Here is a 15,985-nt window from a genome sequence, read left to right on the forward strand (position 1 = left end):
GGCATCCCTGAATCACCGAGGAGTCACCGGCCATGAGCAATCTGTGGTGGGAGAGAAGGAGGTGCAGGCCAGTCAGGGGAAGGAGGTGACTTCAAAAAACGCCAGGAAAGTTTACAAGCAGGTTTTGTCTAAGTGATTGGCCAGTAGGCGCTAGTAGCAAACACACCAATGCAGGGTCTCAACTTGGTCAGGAATGGAATGCTTTTTTTTTTTTTTCTTAAAGAAAATAAATCCAATCAGGTCTTTTATCTTGTTTAGAAATCATAAATTTAACATGTATTGGGGTTAGCAGACCAGTTCAGAGGCTGTTTGGGAGCACTGGTTCATTAGGCTGGGAGTATTTATGAGGCAGAGTTTAAAGGACACCATTTAACAATTCTTGGCCTGGGGCTGTCTTGGTTGCAGCTTTGGGCATCTTTTGGAGTTCTGTTTGGAAGTTTTGCTTGTTCAAATATAGTTTAGAATGCAGAGAATTAAGTGCCTTTTGAAAACATTTTCATCCCATCCTAGGCAGTTAAATTCCCAACACTTTGGAATCATGGCTATAATTCAGTTTACAAACACAAATTGAGTGCCCACTTTGTTATTTTATTTTATTTTATTTTTGAGACAGAGTCTCACTCTGTTGCCCAGGCTGGAGTGCAGTGGTGTGATCTCGGCTCACTGCAACCTCCGCCTCCCAGGTTCAAGTGATTCTCCTGCCTCAGCCTCCCGAGTAGCTATGATTTTTGGTGTGCGCCACCACCCCCAGCTAATTTTTGTATTTTTAGTAGAGACAGGATTTCGACACATTGGCCAGGCTGGTCTCAAACACCTGACCTCAGGTGATCCACCAGCCTCTGCCTCCCGAAGTGCTGGGATTACAGGTGTGAGCCACCGTGCCTGGCCCCCACTATGTCTTACTACCTGCAAGACACAGTACCGAGTGTTTTGAGGAAAACGACAATTGAACAATAGTAGGTCCACAGCAGGTGACTCAAACAACATTTCCCAAATTGTATTAAGTTTGGGGAATTTTTATTTTCAGATAAGAAGGCACATCAACACACATCTACATGCTGACCTACCTGTGTCTTTTTGTTGTGGGGCTTGGGTCTTGGTTCCTGAAAACTTTTTCATAATTGATAGGTGAAAATAACAAAAATGTGGTAGACATGTCTTGGAATGAGCACTATTAAAAAGAAAAATAAGACTCTGGAATACAAACTAGTTTATATTTTGTATTCTGAGTAGTAATGTCTACGCAGTGGACACTTGGCAAGGGTAAAGAACATGCTCTCTGCTTGAGCATCTGTGAGGTGGATTTCAGTTGTTCCTCCGAGCCATGTAGCATTATTGCCATTTTCTAGATAAAGTCACTGGAGCTTAAACTAGTTAAGTGGCTCGATAAAGGTCATCTAGCTAGTAACTGGTAAAGTCAAGTCTTTCTGACTCAAAAATCCATGCTCTTATTAATTAATTAATTTTAAAAATATGAATTGAACATTTCTCATCAAACATGCTGCCTCCACATGAGGCATTCTGTGTACACTAAGGAGAAGAATCAGACAATCACCAAACACAGCACAATATAACATATTTTGTAATTAAGTGCTACTTTAGGAGCTATATGAATTCAGGGAAGGGAGAGTATGTCAGCTGGAGAGGCTTGGCACAATGTCTTGAGAGGATCTCAAGCTGAGTCTCAGAGCACAGAAAAGATTTGCAGGAACCGTGAACAGAGAAGAGCGGCAGAACTTGTGTCTGGGGGGCAGTGAGATGCAGAGGTAAATTGGAGCAGATGCTTTAACTTTGCAAGGTCACCTGCTTTGAGGTTCAATTATAACTACCTAGAGTGGCCTGTCAGCCCTCAAATAGTGAAGAGGGTGGTTTCATTGTCTAACTCCCACGTTCATCTGCCTTAATAGTGACTAGCTCTAAGTCCAGAAGGAGAACTGGGAGGGGTGAGAATATGAAATAATTACTCATTGATAGCAATTTCCACATGCTTCCTAAAACAATAACCAACCCAAATTACCTACATCTACACAGATGACACAGATGATACAATAATGAAATAATTGATGAAATAATAATGAGAGAAGTCATAAAAGTAGAGATTTTAAAAGCCCTGTGTTCCCAAGAGCCATATGCTACTAGCTGCAAAGCGCTTCTTTCTGTGCGTGATCAAAATCTTTTCTGTTCTCTTAAAAAATAATACATTGGTAAGCAGGTGCTTCATTGGTTGAAGAGGTCATTGCTGGGTGCCAGGTTGGTTTTCAGAGAACAGACATGACATTTCTATGAAATCAACTTGAACAAGGTATTTAACTCAGCTTCTCAAAATTTGCCAAAAAACTTTATTTAAAGAGATTCTCAGAGGAGGCTGTTGTGGTGACTCTAACTGACTGCATCCTATGCCCACTCTTCCCTCTCTTTTGGCCTTCTTTTTCAGCCCTGTGTAAACCCAAGAAGGTGGGGTGGGGAAAGAGACTACAGGCTGGTTTAGTGTTCTGCAGGTGGACAGGAGAGGTTGGAAGCTGGGAGGTGGGGTGGAGTCTCAGAAGAACAGAGTGGCTCGCAGTGGCATTGTGCGGCTTCTTAGCCACCACACTGGGTCTCCCTGGGGGGTGGCTGTTGTTGCCATCCTCTGTTTTGCCACTGGTGGTGACTAGTGGGAACGTTTCTCATAGGGTTTTGGATGGATGTCCATGTTTATCTCTTGAGGCCCATTAATTTGGTTGCTTGGGTGCTGTAGTGATGGGTCTATGCCATGTCTTGGAAAGAGCACTATATTAGAAAAGAAGCCTTGGTCCTGGACAGTTCTGCTTCATGGCTTTAGATGAGTTCCTTAAGGTTTCTCCATCTCAATTTCCTTATTTGCCATCTGGATTGTTATGCTAGATAATCTCCAAGCTCCCTTCCAAGTCTGTGATGAGAGGCCAAAGTTGTAAATTCAGTCTCCTCGTGGAGTAGACAGTGCTGCATTGTGCCACAGTCACAGACAGCAGCCCTGTCCTATCCTCACCGTGACTCCTCTGGGTGAGACTGTCAGTGGTTCAGACCAAATCCTTTGTCTTTTTTTTTTTTTTTTTTTTTGACAGAGTTTTGTTCTTGTTGCCCAAGCTGGAGAGCAATGGTGCGATCTCGGCTCACTGCAACCTCTGCCTCCCGGGTTCAAGCGATCCTCCTGCCTCAGCCTCCTGAGTAGCTGGGATTACAGGCATGTGCCACCACGCCCAGCTAATTTTTTGTATTTTTAGTAGAGACGGGGTTTCACCACGGTGGCCAGGCTGGTCTCGAACTACTGACCTCAGGTGATCCACCCACCTCAGCCTCCCAAAGTGCTGGGCTTACAGGTGTCAGTCACTGCGCCCAGCAGTCTTTTTGATTAAAATAACTCCCAGTTGATGCTGTCAGCAAAATTGTGTAGACAATCTAGGGGGGCACCCATGCTGGTGTGCCTGAGACCGGGTGGCTTCCCTCAGTTTTAAAACCAGCAAAGCACTGGGCAAACCAGGCCAGGCGGCCACCCCGAGAAGGACAGTTCCCATCAATTTAGTGTTAAGGTGGTGCTAAGCCAGGGCGAGTGACAGCATCACTAAGAGATGTAAAAAATTCCAGAAAACTCTGATTTTTCTTGGCCATTACTTGACTTCTCTTAAAGTCTCTTCAGGTCCCTATTAAGTAAATACTGAAATTTAAATGATGAAATGCTTTCTCCCCCAGCCGCTATGCCTATGTCACTTCATATCCCAGAAGCTAGTTTGGACCTGAGCCTAGCTGGTCTTGCACCAGATGTCCCTGAAGTCACCTTCTCACCCCAGGCTTCTCCTTCTGCCTTCACCTGTCCTAGGGTGGGAGCTGAAGGTTCAGAGGAGTCAGGTGTGACTGTGACTGGGCCTCTGCCTCGGTTCTCACACAGTCTCCCAAGCCCTACCTCATGCCTGCAAAGGAGCAACTTTTCTTCCAAAAAAATCTTTTCCTTCCAAAATGGATGCTTTGACTGGGCTGCTAAAAAGTGTATGACCACAAGAGAACAAGAGCATTAAGAGATGAGCATGGGTGTTCCATGCCTAGAATTCCGAGATATCCTGATTTAAGTGAGTTATTCTTGAAGGGAGGGATCTGAGAGTGGTCGTAGAGTCTAAAAGAGCCCATTTTATAAAGCACAGCCTATAATGGCTTAGACCCATTTTCCTGTTTCTTCTAAACTTGATTTGAATTGGGGAGCAATGCAAGTGGTTCCCTCAAGTGTCTTCCCTTTCACCTCATTCTCCTTCTACCCCTAACTTTGCTTATGAGGTGTTTCCTATATTCTCTGAGAGCACAAAACACTTAGAAGCCATTTTGTAATTCCTAAAATCTATTTGAATCATACAATTGACATAAACATGTATTTTTGTTGTAAAATTTAAAATTTTATCCATCTGATGGATGAGAATGACATGGTCTTGGTTTAATTCACATTTCCCTGAGTCCCTGAATGACTGTGTGGAGCAGGTCCTCCTTCACTCCTGGCCCCCTGGCTAACCTGTATCTAACTGATATAAACTAGAAATAAAGTTTATTGTGTTAGGCCTCTGAGATTGGGGTTGTTACAGCAGTTGGCCTCTCTGACTGATGCAGGGCATTTCAAATAACGGCAGAATACAGAAATCTTTTTAACTACTAAGAACCATACCAGGCAGGCCCAGCCCTACCTGACCTATAAGGGAAGTGGACTTTGATTTCTTAAGATCTAGCTTATGGTGTGAAAATCCAGGTAACTACAGAGAATTAAAATAGCCTTTTCTCCCTCTTCTGTTTCTGTCTCCCTCCCATTGCCATCTTTACCCATTGTCTTTTTCAATATTCTTTTCCTCTCTCCCTCTTCCAATTCACAGAAGCAAAATAGAAATGTTCAAAGGTTAAAATAGGCCAATAGTTCTTTGGCTATGTCAATGCATAACAAATTGGGGTAGAGAATTTTAACAATTAAAAAAAATTTGTTCTGAATCTTCCTTTGGCCTTAAGTACCATCTAGAGGATTACTGTTGTAGTGGTGTCTTTTCTCCTCTCTCTGGGTGGCTAAATATTTGCACCTCAGCTCCCTCCTTCCCTTTGTGTATGTGTATAGAAATAATTTCAATGCCCTAGCTTAAGATCTGGCAGTGAAAAATATCCTTATCCCCTTGGAGAAGGTCATCCAATTCTGGAAAAGCTGTCTCAAGAAAGGACCATACACGTTTTATAAAAGCATGATTATTAAGTTTCAGGTTTATTATCATGGAAATGCTTCCATTTCCCCCCCACCCCACCCAATCCCCTCCTACAACCGTGAGTAAAATGACATCTGGGACATTGGGAATTTCACCAGCCAGTCAGGAAGGCTGAACAATGTTTCCTCAGCCCATGGTTCACAGGGGTTCTCAGAGGGCCTTTGTGGGGAACTTAAGGAGTTGTTCCTTTAAACAAGGTGCCGGCTTATCTCACACTTTTAAACACCCTTTCCTTTCAAAGTTAAGTGTTTATCTCCTTGGGAATATGAATAGGTACAACCTTTCGGGAAAGCAATTTGGCGACTGGCATTAGGAGCCTTAAAGGTGTTTTCTGACTTGACCTGGCCGTCCCTCCTCTAGCGCTCTAGCCTAAGAAAATAATTGGAGATGTGATCGCAGATGTATTTACAAGGATGCTTATCACAGCACCATTTATGATAGTAAATCACCTAGAAACAGCTTAAAGGCTGGAAAAACAAGGGAAGGGCAAATCCACTCGACAATGGAATATTATACAGCCTTTAAAAATAGTGTTTTCAAAAAAATGTTTAATGACATGGAAAAATATTCATGATAATGCGTTAAGTGGGATAAAAAGCATACAAAACCAATAAATTCTAACTTTATTAAAAATAGTTTGTTTAGGCACACAATCCTAGAAGACAAGAAATAAGCAAATACAAGCGAAAGGAGTTTGGTTCTAACCTCAGCTCTGACATGTGCTAACTGCCTACCATTGACTAAGTGATTTAAACTCTCTGGATTTTTTTTCCCCAAGGTTGTGGTGAGGATCTGAAAGAATGTTTGCAAAGCTCCTGGCACAAAGAAGTTGCTCAAAAAATGGTAGTTGTTGTTATTATGATTCGTATCCCTATTATACTAGTAGGAGTTTGTCAGTGACAAAAGCTGGGTAAGAATAATTTTGGGGGGCAGTCTTCCTTTGCCCTTGTAACCCAAAAGGCATCTGAGACAGGTCTCAATTAATTTAGAAAGCTTATTTTGCCAAGGTTAAGAACACACCCATGACACAGCCTCAGGAGGTCCTGATGACATGTGCCCAAGATGGTCAGGGCACAGCTCGGTTTTATCAATCAATATACATAAGATTTACACTGGTTTGGTCTCAAAAGGTGGGACAACTCACAGCAGGAAGGGGGTTTCCAGGTCATAGGTACAGAAGAGACAAATGGTTGCATTCTTTAGAGTTTCCGATTAGCCTTTTCCTTTTTTTTTTTTTTTTTTTTTTTTTTTGAGACGGAGTCTCGCTCTGTCGCCCAGCCCAGGCTGGAGTGCAGTGGCGCGATCTCGGCTCACTGCAAGCTCCGCCTCCCGGGTTTACGCCATTCTCCTGCCTCAGCCTCCCGAGTAGCTGGGACTACAGGCGCCCACAACCGCGCCCGGCTAATTTTTTGTAATTTTTAGTAGAGACGGGGTTTCACCGTGGTCTCGATCTCCTGACCTTGTGATCCACCCGCCTCGGCCTCCCAAAGTGCTGGGATTACAGGCGTGAGCCACCGCGCCCGGCCCCCGATTAGCCTTTTCGAAGGAAGCAATCAGATATGCATTTATCTCAGTGAGCAGAGGGATGACTTTGACATCTGTCTGTCCTTTGTCCACAAGGAATTTCCTCATGGACAAATTGTGAGGGAGGTATGTAGCTTTTTTATGTTAGTAGCTATCTTTTTGAGGAATAGAATGGGAGGCAGGTTTGCCCTAAGCAGTTCCCAGCTTGACCTTTTTCTTCAGCTTAGTGATTTGGGAGTCCTGCGATATAGTTTCCTTTCGCACCCTCAACTCACGCATTGTCTTCTGTGAGGTGGTCCTGCCTACAGTGTAGGCGCAACAAACCCAAGCGGTGAAGCAAAATTATGACTCAAATAAAAGCTCCAGACAAATTTATTGATGGTGCTTTTGGAGGAAGGCAGAACTTCCTCTGGCTACTCAAAGGAAGCAAGTGGAGCGTTTAGGAGAGGAACCTATTTACTGGGTCGAAAACAAATGATAATATACGTCTGTATAGCACTTTGTGATTTAAAATCTGATTATCTTATAGGAGAAAACATCCCTGTGAAGTATTTTCTATGGTTTTATCTCCTAAATAATAAATATTATTAGTTATTTATTGTTACATAACAGATTACCCCCAAACTTAGCACTTAATATCAACATGCGTTGCTATTTCAGTTTCTCCGGGCTAGGAATCCAGGTGCAGATTAGCTGGGCTGAGGGTCTCTCTCAAGACTGCAGTTAGAATAGTGGTCAGGGAAGCAGAGCTACCATCTTCTTGAGGTTCAGCTGGACAGCATCCACTTCCAAGCTCACTCAGTGGTTGCTGGCAGGATTCAGTTCCTTGTGGGTTGTTGGATTGAGGCCCTCAGTTCCTCAATGGCTAGTGGCTGGGGGCCCGTTGAGTTTCTTCCTACATGGGCCTCTGTAGAGCAGCTCACAGCATGGAAGCTAACTTCATCAGAGTAAACAAGTTGGCAGAGAGGGAGAGAGAGAGAGAGAGACAGAGAGAGAGATTGATCAGATTTTTGTAACCTGGCCTTGGAATTCACATCCTATCACTTTTGCCATATTCTTTTTGTTAAAAGCAAACCATTAGGTCCAGCCCACATTCAAGGGGAGGGGATTACACAAGGGTGTTGATATCAGAATGGGGCTATTTTATTTTATTTTATTTTGAGACACAGTTTTGCTCTGTCACCCAGGCTGGAGTGTAGTGGTGGGATCTCGGCTCACTGCAATCTCTGCCTCACAGGTTCAAGCGATTCTTCTGACTTGGCCTTCCGGCTAGCTGGGATTATAGGCACCCGTTGCCACGCCCAGTGAATTTTTGCATTTTTAGTAGAGATGGGGGGGGGGTCTCACCATACTGGCCAGGCTGGTCTCGAACTCCTAACCTCCTTGGCCTCCCAAGGTGCTCGGATTACAGGTATGAAACCAATGCTCCCGGCCGAGAATGGGACTGTTTTAGAAGGCCACCTACCACATCCCTTTTTTACGGCAAAGGGAACCAAGTTTTAGCCCTAAATCAACCATAGGGGAAGACTCAAACCAGAGTCATTACTCTGTCCACTCTGTTGTGCAAACCTTGCTCATCCTATTCCAACATCATCCTTATGTGTAAAGGCATGCGTAGTGTAAGTTACTGAGCATTTGAGAATTTTCATATCATGTGAAATTCCCAGTTATCTACAACAGTTTATGATATTCTAGGATGGGGGCATATTTTGGAGACAGAGAGAAAAATGTAGTGATAATTAGAAAAATATGCAGAGGCTCCATTACCTACAAATGGCATCCATAGTTTTCACAGAAGAGGGCCTGGAAAATAGTTCTTAGGCCATTCAGGGTAACAGCAATGATTAATTCCAAGCTGTTAACACATTTTATTATGCAAATACTCCAGCAACTCAGCCATGGAGAAAGTCCGGGCACCGCCCCCACCCCATTCACTCTGGACACTCAATTTGCATGGAAATGTGGCACTTTCACTCAAAGACAAGACAGTATGGTTCTCCTTCGAGGGGGGAGGTGGGAAGATTAGGACGTGGGTGGGGGAGGTGGCTAGAGGGAGATTCAGCTACCCATTAGCGACATGGATCATTTTAAAGCCATTTGTGGTTAGAAAAACAACGGTATTATCTTAATTTAGTAATTAAATTGCTCAAAGCAGGAGAGATAAGCAGAGCCTAGGGTCAATTCCAGGCGCACTGAGTTTTGAGCCTTCCAGGAACCAGAGTTGAATCCTGCATCACCAAAAAGAAGGCTCTCATCACGTGAGCAGTGTTCAGTCTCGGCAAAAACGTAGGCTTTCCTTTCAGGGGAGAGAAAAGCAAGCAAATATAACATGTCTCTGGGAACTAGATAGAGTTTGAAGTCCATGAGTTTTTAGAATGGTCAGTGCTTGATATGAAGGAGTGATCACAGATGGCTTTTATGGATCTTTCCCACTTAATAATAGTTAGGTGGGCGCAAAATTCTGTTAAATGAACAAACAACTTCTGGCTTCTGGGGGAATGTAGCCCTGGGGTGTCTAAGTCAGCCATTGAAGAGGAAAATCAAGAGTGCAATTGGATGCCTGTCAAAAGATGGGCCAGGACACTGGCTGGACTGACTTGGAAAGTAGAGGAAAAGTGTTGCAAGTTTAGGACTTGAGCTGTGTGCAGTGATCTGGGAGTGAAAGGGGTTTCTAAGACCAGAGCAAAGGTGAGCTTAACACTTTCTGGGAAGCCTCTATTTCTAGAAAGAGAAATGGAGATGGAGCAATTGGCAGAAAGTCAGGATGTCCACTCATCCCCACACACATACAGGGAATGAAAGGAAGTGGAATCATTCTTTCTTTCCAGTAGGGAAGCAGTTCATGGCAGGGAGAGAGTATGCATCCAAGATGTATTTCACTCGCGTCCGTATGAAGAGACCCCCAAACAGGCTTTGTGTGAGCAATAAAGCTTTTTAATCACCTGGGTGCAGGCAGGCTGAGTCCGAAAAGAGAGTCAGTGAAGGGAGATAGGGGTGGGGCCATTTTATAAGATTTGGGTGGGTAGTGGAAAATTACAGTCAAAGGGGGTTGTTCTCTGGTGGGCAGGGTCAGGGGTCATAAGGTGCTCAGTGGGAAAGCTTTTGAGCCAGGATGAGCCAGGAGAAGGAATTTCACAAGGTAATGTCATCAGTTAAGGCAGGAACAGGCCATTTTCAATTCTTTTGTGATTCTTCACTTACTTCAGGCCATCTGGATGTATATGTGCGGGTCACAGGGAATATGATGGCTTAGCTTGGAATCCATGGCCTGGCAATGTACCCCAAATCTCCTTCGTAATTCGTGCTTCTGGCAGTGAGGTTTCAGAAAAAGTTTGTTTCTGGAGTGTGTTATCTTCTTCCTTGTATCTTCCATTATATGCCACCTTGTAGGCATTGGAGGGGACTTCTGCTCTATTTTCACTGTGTTCTTATAAGCCTTCAAGCAGATAGGGTGAGTGTTACCGTCCTCATCTGAGAGAGAAAACCATGGGTGGCTTGGAGAAGTTCAGTGATTTGCCTGATAAGTAAGGGATAGGTGGTTTAAAAATTGTGTCCCTGATTTCTGTTTTAGAGCCCATCCCATCTCACCAAAATACCTGGGAAGGCCAAAGCTGGCTTGAAGAAAATGGCAGGGAAAGGGAGTCTGGTTACAGAGGGGATTTTCATGAGAAGCCACTAAGCTTTCTTAATAATGTCTTGTGTTGATAGATGCACAGAAAGGGAGGAGGCGTCAGGGAGACTTGAAGACCAAATTCTGACTTTCTGGCACAGCCAATTGATTGACTTCTAAGATCTCCAGTTCTGTGAAGTTCTCTGGTGACAGACAGGAGAGGACGAACATTACCAAAACAAACAAACAAAAAAAAAAGCGGAGGAGATGTGATACAGCCAAAAGGTCAACAGCCTTGAGGACAGAAGACCTGAATTTTTTAGTAGTCTTAGGGTGCTACCAACTCACTGTTTAACTCTGTGACCTCAATCTTTCCAGTTCTTGTTTTGCTCATCTATAAAATATGGACTAGATGATCTCTAAGACCTTTCTAGCTCTTTCTAGAAGGAAGCCAAAGTAAGACAGACATGAAATCAACTTCCATTCTAGTCTTTGGCAATTGTTCACCAGATCCCAGACTCTAGGAACCCTAGCTTGTCCTAGAAGTCTCAAGTTCTGGGGATCTTGCAACTTTCCCTGATTGTGAAACAGTGACCTTGGCTATGAGAAGAAAACTGGCCTCTCCTGAGTCACCACTTCCTTGTGCCACTGCCAAAATACATGACACCAACCAAGAGTTCCCATTCATCATCCTCACGTCTGCCTGTGACTCTATACCATCCCTTGCCTTCTGCTTTACCTTCTCTCGCTTGGCTTCCACCCTCCCTGCCCCGAATCACAGCCACATTGCCAGAGGTAGGCACGGAGTTGACTATCGCTCAGGAACCATGGGGAAATGCAAGATAGGTTCCTTGTCCTCCAGGAGCTTAAAACATAACAGGGAGAGAAATTGATCAATAGTCAATGCAAATCCAATCCAAATCCCAGCAGGCTTTTTTTGTTGTTGTTGAAATTGACAAACTGATTCTAAAATGGATGTGAAATGCAAATGCCTCAAATATTTAAAGCAATTTTGAAAAAGAAAAACACATTTGGAGGACTTATACAGTACTATCTGACTTCAAAACTTGTGGTGTTAGTGCACATACAGACAGGATCAATAGAACAGAATAAAGTCTAGAAATAGACCCATGCATATAAGATTAACTGATTTTGACAAAGATGCACAAGCAGTTTAATGGGGGAAAAGGTAATCTTTTCATCAAAGGAGCTGGAATAATTAGTATTTATATGCAAAAAGAACTTCAACCCACAACTCACACCACACACAAAAATTAACTTAAAGTGGATCACAGATCTAAATGTAGGGCAACAACTATAAAAGAAAACATGGAGAAAATCAATGTGACTTTGCGTTAGAGAAATATTTTTTAAATAGGACACACATGCACACACAAACCAAACTATTAAACAAAAAATTGATAAATCAGGCATTATCAAAGTTTAAAATTTTTGCTCTTCAAAAGACACCGTTAATAAAATAAAAAGGCAAGACAGACTGGGAGAAAGTTTTTGCAAAAAATATATCTGATAAAGAACTTGTATCCAGAATAAAGAAAGCACTCTCACAAGTCAATAGTAAGAAATCAATGCAACACAATGAAAATGAGCAAAAGATTTGAACAGACATTCCACCAAAGAAGACATGGCAAATAAACACATGGAAAGATGCTGAACATCATTAGTCATTAGGGAAACGCAAATTAAAACCACAAGGAGATATCACTACATATGCACTCGAATGATCAAAATTAAAAAGACCAACAATAACAGGCACTGGCCAATTGTGGAGCAACTGGAACTCTCATTCACTAGAAATGCAAGATGACACCGCCACTTTGGGAAAGACTTTGGCGATTTCTTATGTAGTGAAATATACACTGACTGCGTGTGACTCAGCAATTTATCTGCTAGCTATATTCCCAGGAGAAATGAGAACGTACATCCACACAAAGACTTGTATTTAAATGTTCATAGTAGCATTCTGTTATATTAAGGGAAACTGGAAATAACTGAAATACCCATCAAGTGATGAATGGGTAAACAAATTGTGATCTATACATACACTGGAATATTACTCAGTTCTAAAAAGAGCTGAAGTACTGAAGTACTTTATGCATGCAACCATATGATGTGTTGATGAGTGCAATAATGTGGATGAATCTCAAAGAATATGCCATGTGAAAGAAGCCAACCACAAAGGCTACATTCTGAATGACTGCAAAATGCAAAACTCTGGACAAGGCAAAACAATAGTGATAGAAGACACATCAGAGATTCCCAACAGCCATGGGGCCTGGATGGGGGAGATTAATGGCAAACAGGTGAGAGATAATGTCAGTGTTCTACGCATAATTTTTGTGGTGGTCATATGGTTGTATACGTTTGACAAAACTCATTGAATTGCACACTTACAGTTGGTGAATTTTTGTTGATTGAAGAAAATACAATGTGGAGAGAGAAAACATGTTTGTGTGAAACAAACAATGCAAGGTAGAGTCAGAGAGAATGCCTGAACCAGAGCTGTAGACTGAGCACTATAGAAGATAAAAAATGGGACCCGGAGCCCCCAACTCTGCATGAGATGATCCAACAAAGGCGGGAGAAAGAAGACCCACGTGGGTGGGCATTGAGCGCTTGGTAGGATTGGCAAAGGAGGAGGGGAAAGGGCAGGGGCTCAGCCTGTGGGCAGAACCCTGGGGAATGCCAACTTCTACAGGTCGGGCAGGGCAGCGGTTCCAGCCCTGGTGGTTTTGGTCAGCATCTTTACAGTAAGCCGTGGGGAAGTGTGGAGTTGCTCGAGTGTGGCAGTGCTTTTGGCCTTGAGCCCCACACGCAGGTCACTTTCATCAGAACAGGAAAACGAAACAGGCTCCCCTGAATGATTTATGGGAGGGCTTGTGTTTTGGGGATGTGATACTGCAATTTGTGTTATAGGACCAAGACATCTGTTTCCAGGGAGGTGCGTTCTCTTACCATGAGCCTTTCCCACGAGGGATCTTTTGCCCCGGTAAGAGTTATCCATTTTATCTTAGTTGCATGTTAGCATAATGGGCCTTCTGGTGACAGGTGGCCTCACCAGGACCTGAGTGTGCATGGTCTGGGGACAACTGGGAGGTGAGCAGGAGCTGCCTCGGTCCTACCCTGTCCCTCGGATGGCGTCCAGCCATGCAGTAAGCTGTGTGATTAGGGAGCATGCCAGCCGTGAGATGGCATAGGCAAGCTCCCACTTCACAATTAAGTTTTAGCCATTTATTTGATTAAATTTCAGTTATGCTAACTGTCCCCATGTGGATTAAAGACCCTTGCTGGGGAGCTCTGCTGCCAACAGATCTTGGCCCACAACCGCTTCTCACCAGGAGGTACAGTTCCCTAGGGAGGCCTGAAGCCAGGGGAGTGCAATTGTAGAGTATCCTGGCTAGGGAAGCTTTGGCAAGCTTCTTGCTCAAGTCCTCACATCACAGAGGACAAAACTGAGGCTGGCTTCAGTCACCAGGAGACAGTAGGGAAGGGACCCACATAATGGCCACACAGCCTGTCAGGTGTTGAGTCACTTGACAGTCATTTGACTCATTCCTTTTTGTCTACAAGCAGTGGGGGTATGGCATGGTGCATGTAGATGGAGACACAATATGTACTTGTGCCGGACAAGCACCCCACCTTCTACCCCTTCTCAGAAGGGGAATTTGGGAGGAGGTTTGCCCCTGCCCACTTTCACCTGTCAGACAGGTGCAGGAAGAAAGCCCCATGCAGAATTTGATTGGGGAGGGAGGGTTAGTACTAGCCACACCTTATTATTATTATTTTTTTAACCCCACCTCTGTCTGCTTTCAAAAGGAATCATGAATCCTCAAATCTTAGGAAGATTTTTGTCTGATACGACTCCTGGGGACTTTGGTCAAAGGGTGTCTGAGATTCCTGAGGCCCCACCCTGCCCAGTCTTCATACTCCTCACTAATCCCTTTTCACCCCGAGGTCGCGTCCACATGGTGCTCATTGTCTCCTAGCATGTCTGGGTGAATCCTGCTGGCTCCCACCCCGCCAACCTCCTGCAACCCATGATCCCCAAGAGTGCATTATGCAAGATTGTGTGTGTACAAGCGCCTTCCCCTACACTGTATGTGGGATCAAATATTCATTGTATAAGTAAAATTAAAATGTATTAACTTTCCTTCCAGATGCCCCCTGATAGCAAGTTTAATTACTCTGGACATAATTAAATGAGTTTAGGAGATTAGAAAATATAAAGGGGTTGTGAAGACTATATATTTATGGGGAAAAAAGGGAAATTTAATTCTGAAGTCTGTTGTCATTTGGTGGCTAGTGTGCTGGGGCCTGGGAGGGATGGGGGAAATACTTGGGTAATGGTGGAATGAGGTCTTCAAGAGGCTTGAACCAGTTTGGATGCATCAGTCTCTTGGCCCACAAATGTAGAAATACAGCAGACTTATGCCTGGGCATCTTTATTCTGATGCAGTGCGGACTTTTCCTGCAAGAGCCAGGAGCTTGGGGCAGGTGTAATAACTGAGGAAACGGATACACCAGCAGACAGCTGTGCTGTGTGTGAGCCTCACCTTTCCGTTCAAGGGAGCTTGCCCATCTTGCCATAGGCTTTCCCTCTTGTGATAGGCTTTCCTGGGACCTGCAGCAAAGTCTGCAAATGTTGAGAGTGTCTTCAGTTACAGAACTGATACCCCAGAGCGCTCTCTGCCTTGCTTTTCTCTGGCCCTTGTTCATCGCCTACCTCCGGTCAACTTTAGCCTCACCTTTGCCCTAAGGTAAGGAGCAAGGGTTGGATGGTAGATTCCAGGTGGAGCCAAGAGACCCTTAGTCTAGCTGGTTCATCAGACACTGTATTTCTCCATTAAAAAACCCAGACATACACATGCACACTCATGCTAACACATGTACACTCACTACTGACACATACACATACACACTCGCATGAACAGGCGCTCACATATGTTCACACTCTCACTCATAAACTCACATGCACACACTCTAATACACACATATATGTACACTTGCATATACACATTCGCTCATCCACACATACATACACTTACTTGCACAAAGATACACTCGTGCATACTCGTGTCCACACACTCAAATGCACACACACAGATATACAGTCAACGAGATGCTCCAAACTCAAAGGTGAGTGTTTTGGACTTTTTGGTTAGTTTTCCTACAATTCCTTCTTTTCAGAATCCAGTTTTTTCAGCTGGAGGAGGTGTCCTGCCTCTGAGTGAGAAAAGCTGTTGTGGTTTGTCAAATTTTTTAGCTGCACAGGCGGAAGGATATTCTTCCTTGTGGTTTAGAATTACACTCCAGAAAGTTGCAAACAGATTTCCACACCCTCCCTTAAGGTGCCTTCTTGTGCTGTTTTAAAAAGGAGGGCTCTAGAGAAGGCACTGATATATATATTTTTTAATAAAAGGAAAAATAAAATACAAGGACATGGAATGAATAAGGAGAGTGAAGGGAAAACAAGCCCGAGGAGATAAAGTGAAAATTCTCTTACATTTGAGACTTGGGTTGGAGATGGGGGTTGGGGACTGCCAACTGCTATAGTGGTGTTTAGAAATAAAGAGTCTGTGTTATGTCTAGT

The 15,985-nt window shown here is 43.7% G+C and overlaps 1 long non-coding RNA gene across 1 annotated transcript in view; it reads left to right on the plus strand.

The window, feature by feature from the left end:
- The window catches only part of LOC126933625 (uncharacterized), a 37,818-nt gene that overhangs the window by 7,548 nt on the left and 14,285 nt on the right, over positions 1 to 15,985 (plus strand). The window contains exon 3 of the long non-coding RNA XR_007718686.1: positions 10,473 to 12,698. This is a non-coding gene — a long non-coding RNA (uncharacterized LOC126933625). The remainder of the gene's footprint in view (positions 1 to 10,472; positions 12,699 to 15,985) is intronic.

The sequence above is a fragment of the Macaca thibetana genome, chromosome 13, assembly GCF_024542745.1.
Source record: "Macaca thibetana thibetana isolate TM-01 chromosome 13, ASM2454274v1, whole genome shotgun sequence".
Taxonomy (NCBI): domain Eukaryota; kingdom Metazoa; phylum Chordata; class Mammalia; order Primates; family Cercopithecidae; genus Macaca; species Macaca thibetana.